Source organism: Poecilia reticulata, chromosome 3, assembly GCF_904066995.2.
Source record: "Poecilia reticulata chromosome 3, P_reticulata-male-v2, whole genome shotgun sequence".
NCBI classification, from domain to species: Eukaryota; Metazoa; Chordata; class Actinopteri; order Cyprinodontiformes; family Poeciliidae; genus Poecilia; species Poecilia reticulata.
The window spans coordinates 85,872-103,073 of record NC_088832.1 but is presented as its reverse complement, the minus strand read 5'-3'; the positions used below and the strand labels follow the sequence as shown (position 1 = coordinate 103,073).

General features: G+C 38.5%; 1 long non-coding RNA gene across 1 annotated transcript in view; it reads right to left on the bottom strand.

Annotated features, from left to right (window-relative positions):
- Positions 1-16,712, bottom strand: part of LOC145550988 (uncharacterized) — a 180,878-nt gene extending 164,166 nt beyond the window's left edge. The window contains exon 1 of the long non-coding RNA XR_014086748.1: positions 16,594-16,712. This is a non-coding gene — a long non-coding RNA (uncharacterized LOC145550988). The remainder of the gene's footprint in view (positions 1-16,593) is intronic.
- Between the last annotated feature and the right edge of the window lie 490 nt (positions 16,713-17,202).

Sequence of the window (17,202 nt, the reverse complement as noted above, 5' to 3'; positions counted from 1 at the left end):
TATACAATACAAAAAGAAAATCAACAGTATTTTTTTTTTTTACCACAAACCAAGTGTTGTGGCAGTTTTCCTTTACACTGAAAAGGTTTATTATTGTAATTATATAAATGTGAAGTTATTACTTTGGAATTAATTATACTGAAAGGGAAAAAAGTCAACAATTTGGAACTTTTTTGTCAACGGTTCATTCCTTTATATTTTTTTAGGAAGTGAATTATAAAAATACCTCTCGTAACACAACAAAAAAATGTAACTTGATTTTGTGAACAATTTAACATCAGCTGTTGTGTTGTGTCTCATAATTATATGAAATGTTCAACACAAGACAAAGAACGTCTTCTGTCCAACATAAGGTGCTGAATTTATAAGATGTTCTTATGTTGAACATCCTCAACACAAGATGAAGAACATCTTCTGTTCAGCATAATGTACACTGTGTGTACTGTGTGTACACTGAACCTGGCCTGCCTCTGAACCTGCCTCCAGTCTTCTGATCATTGGATTTTTATTGCCTGAAACCCTCCTGTGCATGACCTTGGATCGTTTCGATGACTGAGCCTCTGGTTGGTGGATTTTGTCCCTGTCATCTGTTTGTCCCTGAGCCCCCAAGGCCTCCCACTGCCCATTCACCCTAAACTCCCCAGGCTGGATTCCTGACCCCTGTGGATCCCCCATTCCTGACCTACCAGTGTGCCCACACCCTGTAGAGCCCCTTCAACACCATCATTTTTCTAGTAAAACGTTTGGTGAACTGAACACTTGTTTTGGCTCCGTTTTGGGTTCTGGCTGATTATGCTTTAATTTTACAGTTTACGATTTATACTCATATTTTTGATATTTTATCTTGCAAATACAGCTTGCTTGTTTAAATATCAGCAGACTTAAAGTTAACGTGAGCCACCTTGGACTGGAGCTGTTCGTCTCTAATTCAGAGAGATAATCATTTCCAGCTTTCAAATCCTGTTTTTATGATGTACAGTATGTTTGATAGAGGAGTTTTGACTATTTTGAAAACATTTCTTCATCAACTAAAACAATGCTTCAGAAATGTTCACCAAAAGTTTCTGTTAAAACATTCATTCAGCAGTTTATATCTTACCTGTAGTAGATAGCTATCTGGCCTCTGATTTGTTGGAGCCAACACAAGATCAAATCAGACTTCTGCCCTCTTAACATTTTTCTAGTCTCAAAAATGATATAGCAGTTTATGTGAACAATGTTTTATGAACTTATCTTTCATCTTGTTTGCACTGGAAATACAGGTAAGAGGTAGTTGCCATCAACGATCTTAAACCCCGTACTGAGAACTTGACCAACATGTTTGTCCTACCTGGAAGCAGCATTTTGGTTCCAGATTCCTGACCTGACACACAACTCATCTCAAAGCTGAAGACTAGAGTGACACCAAAGACGCCGTCCAACCCCAAACACATGAATCTCATTGCAAAGAATGTCACTTACATAACAGCAGTGAGGTTAAAAGCTGCTCAGCAGTTTCATCAAAGTAAACCAAAGCATGTTGTTGCTGGGAGACCAATAAAGGCACATTCAATATTGGGAATGGTATAAATCCTTTTAAACCCTATTTGGTAACACTTTATTTGAAGGGGGTGAATAAGACTGACATGACACTGTCATAAACATGACATAACATCTGTCATGAACATCAATAAGTCTTCACGAATATTTATGACTGTTGTCATAAAGTGTCATTCGGTAAATCATGACACTTTTAATACAAAGTTGACATTATTCAAAATATCTTTATGACAACTTGACATTAATCTAGTCAAAATATCTTCGTTATGACAACTTGTCATTAACCAAGAAATTATGATCTGACATAAATTTGTTATAAAAGTATTACTGATTAAACTTTAAAAATTTGCTTTATGTAGTAATATTATATAGCTCTGCCATGTTGTTTAGTCTTAATTTTCTTAATTTAATCGATTATAAAGTTTTACAGCAAGATGTCTACAAAGCACTTATGAACTTTGCATTTGAAACATTATTTAAGGTTGTTTTAACCCTTGTGCGTGCGAGGACTGAGGCAAACGTAGAGGACTGTGGCAAATGATACAAGTTTTAAGTGGGGTCGGTTGGACCCCATTTCTAAACACAAGGGTTAAGTAGTGCAATACACCATCTCCACCAATGAAAGGAACAAGGCATGCAGTGTGTCGGTGAAGAAGAAATCTTTCATCTTGTGAGGCCTAACCATAGACATAACATAAGAATAGGGCGGCCATCTTGGAGCGGTCCACCTCTCCCTCGGCGTTATGTGTTTACCAAGCACAATGACGTATCAGGGCATTTAATCAATCAAAGCTCGCTTTTTTGTTACTGCAAACCATATTCAATCATCTGTCAAAGCTACATTTATAAACAATTGTATTTTTAAGTATGTTTTTTAATACATAGTTCAGCATATATGCTTAGTGGCAATAGAATAAGAATGGAATATTCTGATATTGATGTATGATGAGCATATTACAAAGCACACAGCCGTTCATAATTTATTTAATAAATTATTTAGTAATATCAATACATATTTATATAACTATACAAACACAAACAAATAATGATTAATAATGACACAAATAAATAAATAATGATTTAATACTGAATAATATATATTGGATACATATACATACATATAGATATATGTGTTTTTCAGCCGACAAGTTCTACCTTCAGAGTGATTCAGTAGCTGAGATTGAGTCCAAAATCCGTGCTGCAGTGAATCTGTCTCTCTTTATAGATATCTCCCTCTACTTCCTCACATTGTGTCTTTATGAAACCTTCAAAACAAAAACGGAGGATTTGGGATGTATCTTACTAATGAAAGAATTACATATAAATAATAGTCTTTACCACCTGTGCACACTTTGCTGGTGAATGTTATAACACATAATATAAGTTTTATAATATGTGTTATATTGTTTCATTTCTAATATAGGCTCTTGTGTCAGATAATCTAAGTCAATGTTAGAGAATAATTATTTTTTAGATTTACGGAATCTCAGTTAGCCTTTATAGCGGGGCAGAACCCCGTATTACACCAAGCACTGTAGCTAATATTAGGTAGTATCTCGCCTATGGACATAAATACAGTAAAGTAATATTCAAATTACAAAATATACACAATAATATGACCATCTTACTTGTGAAATGTTGTCTGTGGAGCCCTCACATCAATAGTCCATCGATCCAAACAACAATATCCCTCAGTGCTGAGCAGTGGCGGAGCTAGACTTTTAAAGTTGAGGGGGCCAAGGGGGGCCAGGACTACGTCTGGGGGGGAAAAATTTAAAATGTGTGTGTGCACATGTATATATATATATATATATATATATATATATAATTTAAAAAAATAACTGTTTGGTTAAAAAATAACCAAACTGAATATTTGGTTATTTTTTAAGCCCCTCTGTCATTTGACACCTTTGACTGGCGCACATGGAGACATGATAGACTTTATGCAAAGAGTTCATCACAGAGGAAACTAAAATCATTCAAATTAAAGATCCTTTTTGAATATCATCTCATGGAATTTGAACTAAATGCGTCTTTCTGACCGGGAGCTGACAGCGAGTTGAAGAGTTATGGACACCTTGGTTAGGAAGCTCTGTTTGGACAGGTAATTTGACAGGTAAAAATAGTTCGGGTCGGACCAGAACTATTTGCCTGATGGAGGTTCGGGCTTCTAATGAGTTTACATTTAATGAGTTTGGAGCACACAGAGAAAAGCTAAAGAGAATGTTCTCTACTTGTAGTTTAGTAGAGGAATACCGTGTTTCCCCGATAGTAAGACACCCCCGATTGTAAGACGTATCGGGGGTTTCAGGGGGGTCGGCTAATATAAGCCGGTCTTACTTTCGGGGAAACACGGGGGTATTGCCGCCTCCCTCTCGTCTAGCTGCGCGCCCACGTCTCCTGCCCACGTCCGCACCGTCCCACTCTCCATACGTCACCGCGCCGTCCCCTGCACTTCCTTTTATAAAACTGTTTTGTGGTGAATACAATACTGTTCCGGTTGTTAATAAATGTTAATTTTATGGTTAAAACAAAAAATTCGACAATTTTTTTCCAATATAAGACATACCCCGAAAGTAAGACATAGTGGGGCTTTTGGGGATAAAAAGAAAGTAAGACACTGTCTTACTTTCGGGGAAACACGGTAGGAGCTGACTGTTGAGAGAGGAAAGAAATTAAAGTGCAGATCCGATAGGCAGAAACTAGCGCAGTGCGCTGGGCAATAAATGCGCATAAATGCTCCACCGTTACGCTCCAAGTAATCACACATGAGACGACAAACGCCAAATATACAATATATAGTTACACTGCTTAGTTAATGGTGTTTTAAAAACAAAACCAGTAAAAACTTAACTGAGTTAATATGTCAGATTCCCTACTCACCCTCGTCTTGATAAGAACAGAGAGCAGTCCGCTGGTTTCTGTCCAGACTGTGATCAAGCGCACAGCTGACACTTGGTGCGCAGACAGTTTCAACTTTACGCACAGAGAACATCATGGAGCTCATTATTAGTCAGACTAAGAACAATATCTATCAGAGAATCATCTCTAATCTGGACGCTTTAACGGACCAGAGACTTTGGAGCGTTTAGCGCAGCTGATCCGCTTCTGCTGGTTTTTCTCCCGCTGAGGGATCAGGAACCGATCAGAGTTCTGCCGTCTTCTAATCACGTCATTTTGTGAAATGTTACCTGATTTCAAAAACGTTCTCGCAGAGAAATAGTAAATGTTTCGTTAGATGACTGCAAATTGGAAATAAAATGATTTTTACTTTGACGGACAACGAAAAAACTAGCTCAACCTCTGCTCCAAACTACGAACATTGTCGGCCCCTCTTCGGTTTTTTCTCTTTTTTGCGGAGGATCAATAAATAACTTATTGGTGTTTTACCATCACCACCAGGTATGAAGTGCTTTAGCCTTTGAGTTGCACCACAGCGTAGCAACTGAAACATCCAGGAGAAGAATATCAGCTTGTTATGAGTTTAAAGGAGGCTGGTATCACGCCTGATGAAAATCTATTTATTTATGTCACATGGACTTATATAAAGTTTTATACATTTTCTTTTCATATATTTATTGTTTTTCTTCTTTAGATATTAGGTTGACTTAGAATGATTCCAAATAATGTAAAGGAATAACCTGGTGTTGTTACATGTCAATCATCGGGGGTGCCACTAGGGGGGCCAATCAGATGACAGGGGGGGCACTGGCCCCCCTGGCCCCCCCTCTGGCTCCGCCACTGGTGCTGAGGCATCTTCTGCTGTTTTGGTTGAGCAAAGTATGAAAGACGACCGCTCCAAGATGGCCGCCGTATTTCCTGCGCCGGAGCAGCCAATGCGGGATCTACTCTTATATTATGTCTATGGGCCTAACGGCCAGACCTCCTGTTTAAAAAGAAGCCGAAGTTTGACAGCTAATACTTATGAGGTATGTGTCTTATTAACTTTACGTTTTCTTTGAGAAAATAAGATTGACGATGTTCTCTTTCTTTGTAATGTTAGCTATGAGCAATTCAAGCATATCCTACCTTGCTGTAAGTTAATGTTAGCTCAAGTTATTAAACTCCAACGTTAGCCCTTAATATTAAACATATTTTAAAGACATGCAAATTGTTTTTTTCCCTCCAATTTGAATTTAGCAAATTAAAAGCCATAGTCAATGTTATCCTTTATGTGCATTATTTAGCAACTTGGCTGATGTGATAGTGTAAACTTTAGCCACATGAAGACCCATGTTAGCCTAAGGACACATGGTGGGGGGGGGACAACGTTGGCTAATGAAGACATGCTACGAGTGTGGAGGATGATAATAAGGACCAGCCAGCAGAGAAAAAGTTCCTGTTTGACCAAAGAGAAAGAAGCAGATGAAATATTCCCCAAGAAAATTAGGTAAGTCGTTTTTGTGTTAATATTTTCACCATGTGAAGTGGGGTGGGAAGGGCCAGGTAAGAGCGGAAGGGGGAGCAGGAACCAACATTCACCAGTTGAGTTAATAAGTTACGTTTTACACAACTAAAAACTGGTGTTACATCTATTTATTTATTAATAAGCATCTCGCAAACAACCATAAGTCAGAGTATCTGGTTAGAAATAATTTAGAATGCTCTTCCTGTTGATCCCGGGTTCTCCGGGGGACAGAAACACAACAATGCGTGTTGACGTCACAGAATTACAGAATTTAATCCAATCAGAAGAAAGTATAAGATAGAACAGGAAACTTGAGAAACACAGATACAAACATTGTTACCTGAAACAAGAAGACAGAGAAATATCAAGGACGTCCATGGAGAAAGAGCTGGTGCAGAAGTAAAATAAATCAGCTTTTTCTGAATTGTTTCCCTTGTGCACAAACTTTTATACTTGTAGGTGTGTTTTCCTCTTTAATGTATTCAAATAAGGCATATCTCTAGTTGACCAACTGGAAGGCATCTCTGGCCCTTTTGAATCTAGAACAGGGGTGTCAAACTCCAGTCCTCAAGGGCCGCTGTCCTGCAGTGTTTAGATGTGCCACAGGTACAAAACACTGGAATGAAATGACTTAATTACATCCTCTTTGTGTAGATACGTTCTCCAGAGCCTTGCTAATGACCTAATTATTCTATTCAGGTGTGGTGCAGCAGAGGCACATCTAAAAGTTGCAGGACACCGGCCCTTGAGGACTGGAGTTTGACACCCCTGATCTAGAAAGTCCCTGCAATTTGTTCACAAGATCAAACACCTTTTCTACCTTTAAATAAGGTAGAAGCAGACTCTCCGAATTCATGGTGGTTTATGGCTTTCACAGATCAGTGTGAAAAGCTAGAACTTCCTACTGATTTTCCCAGACAGACAAAGGGCAGATCAGATATCTTGACAAACCATCTACTTTAACTACAAGTAAAATAAAGATCAATAGGTCAGAATATGTTATAATTTTTAAAACTATAATTAGGCTATTTCAATCAAGTCATGATAAATTCTAAAACTAACTTATTTTAAATTTATTTTCTTAACACTAGCCGGCCTCCTGCGGCTCTACAGCCATCTGGGCAAAGAGAAACAGATGAAGGAACCTCACAGGTAGCTGTGAAATTCTGGTTTCTATCCTGCTCTGCCAGGAACAAACCTTTAAAACTGTATTTTAATTCAATGAAAAGTTATCTCCAAAAACCCAATTTGTTCTTCTGCACTCAGCATCTCCAAAGTTTAGTCCTGATATCAAACAAAAGCAATAGATAATATCAACAGAAAATAATGGAGTAAAATTTCTGTTTCTAATTAGGAATTAGAAACAAATAAGAATTAAGATATTCATTCACCATAAACCTAAGTGTTTTTCTAATACTAAACAAAACATTTTCATTTGATTCTAATATAACCAGAAATAATACAATTTCACATACATTCATCATTGACTAAATTAATTCTAAAACAAGATAATAAAATTTTTAGTCAAAACATGTTATTAATAACTAAGAAAAATATATTGCAAATTAAATGTTAGTGATTTAAAACATTTTATTTTATATTCAGTTTTTCCACCATGTCAGCTGTTAGTTTTGGAAGACTTCTCATTCTGGTTACGTGAACCGACCAAAGTTCCCTTTCTCACAGTAATTCAAGTGATACTGTCCTCCACCTTCCTGCATATGTTAATTTATGACCTCCTGTCTTTACAATGATAAGACCCCAGGGGTCTGAGAAGAAACTCTCCTGCAGATCTATTTCAATACTTACCCAGCAATAGTTTTAGTTTCAAATCACTAACAGAAACCTGTTCAAAATTAAGAAATTTGTTCTGAAAGGTTTAAACTGTGTTAAACACTAAAAATAGTCATTTTCCCTCAACACTAGACATTTGTCTGCCAGTCTACCATTCTGACAGTGTGCAGCAAGGGACATTTTTGGAATGGTATTTAAGTAAATGCTGGAATATGGTCACATTGTTTTTTGTTTTTGTTCTTTTTTTAAGTGACCACAATGAATTGAGTCATCACCGACTCTGAGAATGTCCAGAAGAGATTCACCAAGTTTGAATTCATGAAAAGGCTTTCACCATGATTAACTATTGCAAGAACAGCTGTAATTTCTGAGCATTTCTGGACACCTTCAAAGAGCTGCTTCCGGGAAATGAAGACAAGAAGAAGATCTCCTGTTTTCAGCATATTACAGGAAGGCTATTAAGAAGGAGATGGCTGACATAATCAAAGCAAAAAATTTTACTGTTGAAATAACCTATTTTCTTAATTTAAAAAATAAGTAATTCTGTTTTAGTTTTTCAATCAGTATTTCAGAGTAACAATATACTGACCAGACATTAAACCCTCTGTTATCTTAGAACAAGTTATCTTTTGTTTTTCCAATGTACAAAGGGTTTGTTCTACAGTTATGATGGTAGTTATAAGTAGTCCAGTATGTTTCACTTCATTTGAGATAAGACTTAATATCAATGACTCTGTTAGCATAGCATTTGACACTGTAATACTAAATTACATCTTTATAATTGTTGCTACTAGTTTCACTTTAGTTGAGGTAAAAGTTAATATTAATGACACTGTAATGACTTCGTCATAACTGTTGTTACTTATTTCACTTTACTTGAGGTAAGAGATTATATTAATGACACTAAATGACATCTTCATAACTGTTGCTACTTGTTTCACTTGAGGTAAAAGTTAATATTAATGACACTTAATGACATCTTCATAACTGTTACTTGTTTCACTTTACTTAATGACAATGTAGCAACACTTAATGACATTTTCATAATTGTTGCTACTTGTTCCACTTTACTTGAGGTAAGAGATAATATTAATGACACTGTAATAACACTTAATGACATATTCATAACTGGTGCTATTCCTTCCACTTTAGTTTATGTAAAAGAAATTGTTAATGAGTCTGTTATTAAATCATTTTGACAGTTTATAAAGCTTTAATGAAATCTTTATTGCTTGTCCTACTTGTTTTGCTTTATTCAGGGAGTGGATATATTAATCATTGTTTTGTTCAAACTTTTGCTAGTGTAATAATTACATCATCATGACTGCTATTATGACAAATTTATGTTAGATCATAATTTCTTGGTTAATGACAAGTTGTCATAACGAAGACAATTTTGTATAGGTTGTCATAACGAAGACATTTTGTCTAGAGATTAATGTCAAGTTGTCATAACAAAGATATTTTGAATAATGTCAACTTTGTATTAAAAGTGTCATGATGTACCGAATGACTCTTTATGACAACTGTCATAAATATTCATGAAGACTTATTGATGTTCATGACAGGTGTTATGTCATGTTTATGACAGTGTCATGTCAGTCTTTTTCACCCCCCTTTCAAATAACGTGTTACACACTATTTTTTTCAAAGTTCCTTACATTATTATTAAAACAATTTTGATGAAAATAATTTTACGTCTAAACCGGTAAACAATTATTTTTACAATCACAAAGATGTGATTATCACAAAGCTGCGTAGATCTCAAAATAGTCAAATAATGCAGACGTAGTATCACTTTGGAAATTGATAATTTATCTAAATTTATTTAAATCTGAAATTAATAATTTATCCATTTTATTTAAAATTGGTTTAAAGTCAGTGTATCCTTTCTTAACAGTAAAATATTAATTGGCATTACAGCAATCAAACTGATTGCTTAACAGCTTTTCCCATTCTTTTTGTTGTTGTCATTGTTGTTGTTTGTTGGGTTTTGTCTTCAGTATTTTGATTTTCTTTGGTGAGGAACTCTGATTTTTTGGGGCCTGGAAGACTTCTCACTAATCTTTAGGTCCCTCCACAGATTACTCATATTATTGCTTCCAGTCAAATTTGTTATCGTTGTCACGATAACAAATTTTGCTGGACGATAGATACACTTTATTTTCAAAAGAACACATAACACTGGAACTGATAAACTAAACAAACAAAACAACCAAAAACAAATATAAAATGTATTCTCAGTTTCCATTAACAAAAAACGTACGTGAATAAAAACTAAACATAAAGCCAAAGTGGAAATAAATACTGCATTCAATCAAGAGTGCAGATTATGAATTCTGTTTACTATATTGCCCTTCAGTAATCACTAGATTTAAATAGAGAAGATGAGCAAATCCCACTACCTAATGCAGTAGTTCACACTACACAATTTTTTACCCCTATTTTCCCTTTACGAAAATCTTATTCCGTGATTCCGTAACCGATCATCCTGTAGTGTGTGTGGTGTGTTACGGTAGATCGTCGTGGCCGCTCCGATCTAAATCAGGGGTTTTCCCGACTGGGAGCTTTCTGAAGGGAAATTAGAAGGGAATCCCAAACAGCTGACACGGCGCAACACAAAGTCCAGCGGACATCGGAGATTATTTGTGAAAACAACATTAATGTTTATTCAACATTTTGTGCAAAGAATATAGAAATGACAAGGAGAGGAGTTTGAGCCAAATTGCTACTGCAGTTGATAAACCCGGTAACTTTTCAGCTGTTCTTTGTTAACTTGACATAAATAGGTTCTAATGATTTTCATTCAGTCAGGACTTTACGATGACTCTAGCCACATGCATTGCAGGTAGATTGTACTAAAGCATTGATTAATGCCTGATTATAAATTAGGCAACTGGACTTGTGGCCATTATTTTGTGCCCATGTGGCTGGACACCACACGGCACGACGAACCCGATCGAACCGTTATACCTATAGGATTTCTGTTGGCTAATGTGTCTCAGGTTTTGAAAATGGGCTGGCAGTCGGCCGACAACTCATGTAGTGTGCGCTGAACATTACACTAAGGAAATGAGGAAGGGAGGGTCAGTGGAGAGCACCGGAGTTGAGCCTTTTTCACTCAGTGTCATCAATAGAAAGAAAAAAAGGCAGGGAGAGACGATAAAGCCGATAATTAAAATGAGGTCGATAGGTTTAATTTATCGTGCGATTAATTGATTTATCGTTTATCGCGACAGGCTTAATTAAAAGACTATTTTAATCCTAAATGAATAATTTTAGGCTTTGGTGTAAAGAGCAACTTGCTGCAGTGAAACAGGTCAGTGTCTTAAAAACCAAGCAGCATCATAACAGCTGGAGCAGAGTCTGTGGTGAATTTACAATCCTCACATACTCAGGCTAAAAGCTACATTAGATTTACTGATCTGAGATTTTTTTAGCACCCGAATTCTGTGTTGACAGTGATCACAAACTGCATTTCTCGAGTGCCAGAGTCCTGCCACCATTAGATGTGTCCGTGTCCTACATACTGGAATTAAATGGTGAAACTTCCTCCATAGCATGGAGTCAAGCTCCACAGAGCTCTGCTATTGAGCTAATCCGAGCCAGATGTGCTAAAGCAGAGAGACTTCTACAAGTTGCAGGACACCGGCCCTTCAGGACTGGAGTATTGTGCAGTGAACTGGTGAGCTTAGCAGCATGAGAGACACATAAAAAACAAAATCTTTCCAATTTTTCCAGCTGCACAGCATCCAGAGCCCCAGGAAATCATTTTCCAAACATGCAACGAATCAGAATAAGAGCTGCTCCAACCATCAGCAGCACAAATCTAGACTCATGGAGGCTTTTCCGTTTAAAAACGTAGAAGAGACACTTTGTTCATGTATTCTCAGTTCAATCATGCTTTGCTTTATCTACTGAAAGAAAGAAATGTTCAAAATCATTTAAAGAACAACTAAAGGCAGGCTGTTGTAGAGTCCAATAGACACACACACACAACCACACTATATTCTTGCTTTTTTATGCCAGGAACTCTGTATTCCATCCTTTTTAATGTCCACACTCAGACTCAAATTTATATTCAACTACATACATACGGTTTTGATACAACGCTCTCTGGTTTCATCGATCATACAGAAATGAAATTGTGTGTAGGTAACCAAGCGGACTGCATTAAATATTTAGCCTCCATCGTGAAGAAGCAACTCCCTTTAACAGGCAGACATGTCCAGAAGAACCTAATGAGTGAAACCAGGCCAGGTACAGATGAAGCTGTTTTCAGGAGGGTTTCTTTCAGTCCAGGATCCAACAATTTGTCTGGATATTGTGACGATCCCCTCCTTTCCAGTAGGTGTCTCTAGTCCTCTGTGTTTGCTGGTTTCTTTTCAGGAAGCAGGTAGATGGGCCGTTAATTGTACTCACTGGCAGATGATAAATACTGACGTCTAGTCAGTCACTGTCTGCTTGTTTGCCCTCCGGACAAGACCGGAACGAGCAGGGATCCATCTGATGTATGTCATTATTGCAAAGCCAGAGGCCATTGGAAGCGGTAATGCCCTAAACGAAGTGCTCAAGTGAAATCTGTCGCTTTTGCTGTCTCTGAAAAACATGATTTTGTTTCCTCTAAACAGGTGGATGTAGGACGGAACTACACTTTGGACCAGGGGGATTTTTCACCTTTTGTTTCTGACGGCCATGTGTCCATGGTGGGGAGTGATGCTACGGTACCGGTAAAAATTTTGAGGGATACTGGGGCTTTTAATTCATATATTCTGAGCTCTGTATTACCCTTTTCTGAGGAAACCAACACTGGAGACCATGTTTTGATGCGGGGAATGGGACTTATGGTGGAACCAGTTCCACTGCACAAGTTGACATTGACTTGTGGATTGGTTCAGGGAGAGGTTATCATGGGGGTGCGCCCTGCACTTCCTTTGGAGGGAGTGGATGTAATCTTGGGCAATGATCTTGCTGGTGGCCGGGTGTGGCCTGATGGTCCACTACCTGCTCCCATAGTAACTTCTTCCCCTGTTCTAGGAAAGTTGGATGAGAGTGCTCAGTGTTTCCCTGGGGTTTTTACAGCTTGTGCGGTGACACGAGCTATGTGCCGTGCTGAGTCTTGCATCTGTCCCTGACCATGAAGGTGGAGGTGCAGAAGATGGTGATTTTTTCTCTCTTTATGTCCCTGATTCTCTTTTGTCTGTTTCTCACAGTGACCTGGTGGCGGAGCAGAGAGCAGATTCTTCTCTTCGTCATCTTTTTGATCAGGTTGTCACTGATGAAGAGAGTGTGGCCTGTGGGTATGTGTTGAAGGATGGATTGTTGGTGCAGAAATGGTTGGTACATGGGGAGGATTTTGTTGGGGGTTCACTTTGTCAGACTGTTGTTCCCTCCAAATTTCGCAGTGAAGCGTTGCGGGCTTCCCATGATCAATCAGGTCATTTGGGGGTCCACAAGACTTATAATTATATCCTGCGTTATTTTTTTTGGGCCTCGGTTAAAAAGGGATGTGTCTGAATATATCAAAACCTGCCATACATGTCAGATGGCAGAGAAGCCAAACCAGAGCATCAAGCCGGTTCCCTTGTATCCAATTCCGGTGGTTATGCAACCCTTTGAACACCTCATTATTGACTGCGTTGGTCCTTTACCTCGTTCTAAGGCAGGGAGTAATTATTTGTTGACTGTAATGTGTCAGACAACAAGATATCCAGCTGCATATCCACTGCGTACTATTACTGCTAGGTCTGTAGTGAAGGCTCTGACCCAATTTATTTCTATTTTTGGTATTCCAAAAGTTATGCAGTCTGATCAAGGTTCAAATTTTTCTTCTCATTTGTTTGCACAAGTGTTGAAACTGTTGCAGGTCAAGCATAATCGGGCTTCTGCATATCATGCTCAAAGTCAAGGTGCTCTGGAGAGGTTCCACCAGACCCTCAAGTCTTTGTTGCGTACCTACTGTGTGGAGTTAAACCAGGATTGGGAGGATGGCTTACCATGGCTTCTGTTAGCTGCTCGTGAGGTGGTGCAAGAGAGCACTGGTTTTAGTCCAAACGAGCTTGTTTTTGGACATGCAGTGCGTGGGCCGCTTAAACTGTTACATGAGGCTGTGAGTCCTTCAGAACCTCCAAGTAAGTTAATTGACTATGTCAATGGGTTTAAACATCGTTTGTATGTGGGGGTGGAAATGGCTAGGGAGAAGTTGACCTCTTCTCAGGAGAAGATGAAGCGCATCTATGACCGTAAGGTGGAACGTCGGTGTTTTAGTCCTGGTGTCCTGGTGCGTCCAGTGGAAGCCAAAATAACTGCAATTTTACAGTATCCCGTACCAACAACAAAAAAAAAAACTCCAGCGGTTCCTGGGTCTTGTGGGGTACTACCGCAGTTTTTGTAAGAACTTTTCTACGGTGATTTCTCCATTGACAGATTTGCTGAAGGATAAAGTGAAATACACCTGGTCAGCTTCCTGTCAGAAAGCTTTTGATGATGTCAAATCTGTCCTTTGTTCTTCCCCTGTTCTTGCAGCTCCACGATTGGATCATCCTTTTGACCTGCAGGTGGATGCAAGTGATGTAGGTGCAGGTGCTGTCTTATTTCAGCAAGATGATGATGGAGTTGATCGACCTGTGAGTTTTTACTCTAAAAAATTCAACCATTTTCAGATGAACTATTCTGTCATTGAAAAAGAGACACTGGCACTAATTTGGGCTTCGCAGCATTTTGAAATCTACCTGGATTCTGGCAGTGTTCCTCTGGTGGTCTATACTGATCACAATCCTCTAACATTTTTGCATTCATTGCAGTGTCCGAATCGCAGATTGATGCGATGGATGTTGTTTGCCTGGATATCCGCCATATTAAGGGCTCGGATAATATTGTGGCAGACGCCTTATCCAGGGCACCATGTGCTTAGATTTAATGTACTATGTAGTTGATTTTCAGTCCCCTTTTCTCCAATTTCTTATAGGCTTTTCCAGTGGCTAGGGTGGCTGAGCTATTGAGGTGGGGATTGAATGGGTGATTGTGGTAAGACTGCAAAGTCCATTAGTATTTGTAATTGTCACCTAGTTGTTAGGCTAAATCGCTGTGTTTTTTTGGAGTTCCCGTTGGGACTCCATTTTTATGGGGGGGGAGTGTGACGATCCCCTCCTTTCCAGTAGGTGTCTCTAGTCCTCTGTGTTTGCTGGTTTCTTTTCAGGAAGCAGGTAGATGGGCTGTTAATTGTACTCACCGGCAGATAATAAATACTGACGTCTAGTCAGTCACTGTCTGCTTGTTTGCCCTCCGGACAAGACCGGAACGAGCAGCATTGGTCCACACTTCTCTCTGACTGGCTGGCTTGATCTCCCGGAGCGTATTTTGGTCATCAAATAAATTATTGTTTCTATAGATCCGCTCGTCTGTCTCCCTTTTTTTTTGTCCTCGCCTTTGAGCTGGGTGTGACAATATTTTTTTTACTTATGGAATCATCTAAATATCTGGGCCAAGACTAAAATTCAAAGTCTGCTCCCTGGAGCTTTGTTGGTATTTGTGTTTCACTGTGACCTTGGCCAGACCAGGTCAGGTGTCCACATAACTTCTGTACATATTTATTTTGGTCCCTACATTTGACTGCAGCTGAAGCAGGTCACATCACAAGTAAACTTTTTCCTTTACTTGGGAGAAAAACAATCTTCCTTAAGCTAAGACAATGATAGAGATTGTGATTGAAGCTTGGGCAATACATGCTGAACATGCTCAAGAACATCAGATAAAATAAAAACAAATTCTGAATGTCTCTAAAAAAATTACATGGAGTTTAACTTCATCAAAAATCCTCGCTGTTTCATGGACTCGTCAGATAAGGCTTCTGCATTTTGGTGTTCCCTATAAATCCTGAATATACCCAATTTGCGTTGTCTTGGCCTTTTTATCGCAGCCTGTGGGGTTTTCCCTGATTGGGAAAGAGAATACAACCTGTTGAATGTGACGGGTAGCCAATCAGAAAGTGCGGTGACGTAAGAACAGAGGGGAATCCCAAACAGCTGACATATCACAACTGAGAGTCCGGTGGATATCGGAGATGATATGTGGAAATGTTTATTATTAAATCTAAAGGTCATTATGTTTATTCAGTTAAAAATGTTAACTATGAAAAAACACAGTCATCTCCAAATCATAGTGCAGCAAATAGAGCGGCTGCTCCCGTCGTCTTTTATCCACTGCCTTTTCTTTTTGTTACGTTTTTTATCTCTTAAAATGACTCCGCAAACTATCACTATTGCTTCCACATCGTCATTCATGTTTGGTTATTCTAAATTCCCATATGCTATGTTGGGAGTTTTGTGGATTTTCTTCTATAATCGTGATGTTCGTGACTGGAATTGGTTTGTGTTGCTCCTGCCGTGTGGCTGAACACGAACCCATCGAACCTGTTGTACTTTTATCAGCTCTGTGGTCACAGAGGTTTGGAAAATCGGCCGACAATTCTTAAATCTTTCTGTCTAAACCAGACTTAAGACTCACAAGCTCTACTCATCTCATCTCGACCACTGCCCAAACACTCTGACTCTGGTCACTATGGTAACATTTATACATCCCTTCAAAATAAGGTACAGATACGCCACAAAAACGAACATTTTAGTTTCGTGAAAATTTTAACTCACGATAATGACTAATGGGAGCCCTGAGCTTGTTTCTCTGCAATGAGTGTCCCATCTGGGAGTGATGGGAGACAATAACACCCTAAGTGTTGCTTATATCCACAGCCTGCTTGGTCTCTACGTGGCGAAGCAATTTGAAGCTTCATTGCCTCATTAGCGGCCGGTCGCCGCATGTTACGCAGAGCGGCTTGTAATGTGGGACTCACCTACCGGTCCGGGATAAATCCATTCTCCTGTCTCTTCTCTGGGCCTCTTCCCCTTTGCAAAGAAACTTTCCAAAGACATCTGATCTGTTTCTTACTCATTTTGCTGCTTGTGGGCTCAATGTTGACACGCAAGTAACAGAGAGAATCTGGTTAAAGGTTTTTCAAAATAAAAGATCCTCCAGACTCAAATAATACATAAAACGGAAATATTTCATTATTTCTTGCGTGGCCCGGTACCAATTGGTCCATGGACCGAGGGTTGGGGACCACTGCTTTAAATGACCAAGAAACCTGCTAGGCAATTAACACAAGACCAAAGCACATTACACTGAATATAATAAAACACATAATGGCATTGTTAGACTAACATAATCAGTATCAAAATCACAACGCTTTTATTGTTATTATACAGAAGCACAACAATTATAATGGTCTCATAATTGTCACATTTAAAACTCACAGTAATAATTATAGACAAAGATACATAACTTTTTAAAGTTTGATAATTATTACTTGTTATGACATATTTATGACAAAAGAGAACACTTGGTTAATGTAACAAAGACATTTTAAACAATGTCAACTTTGTATTAAAAGCATCATTAGTTACCGA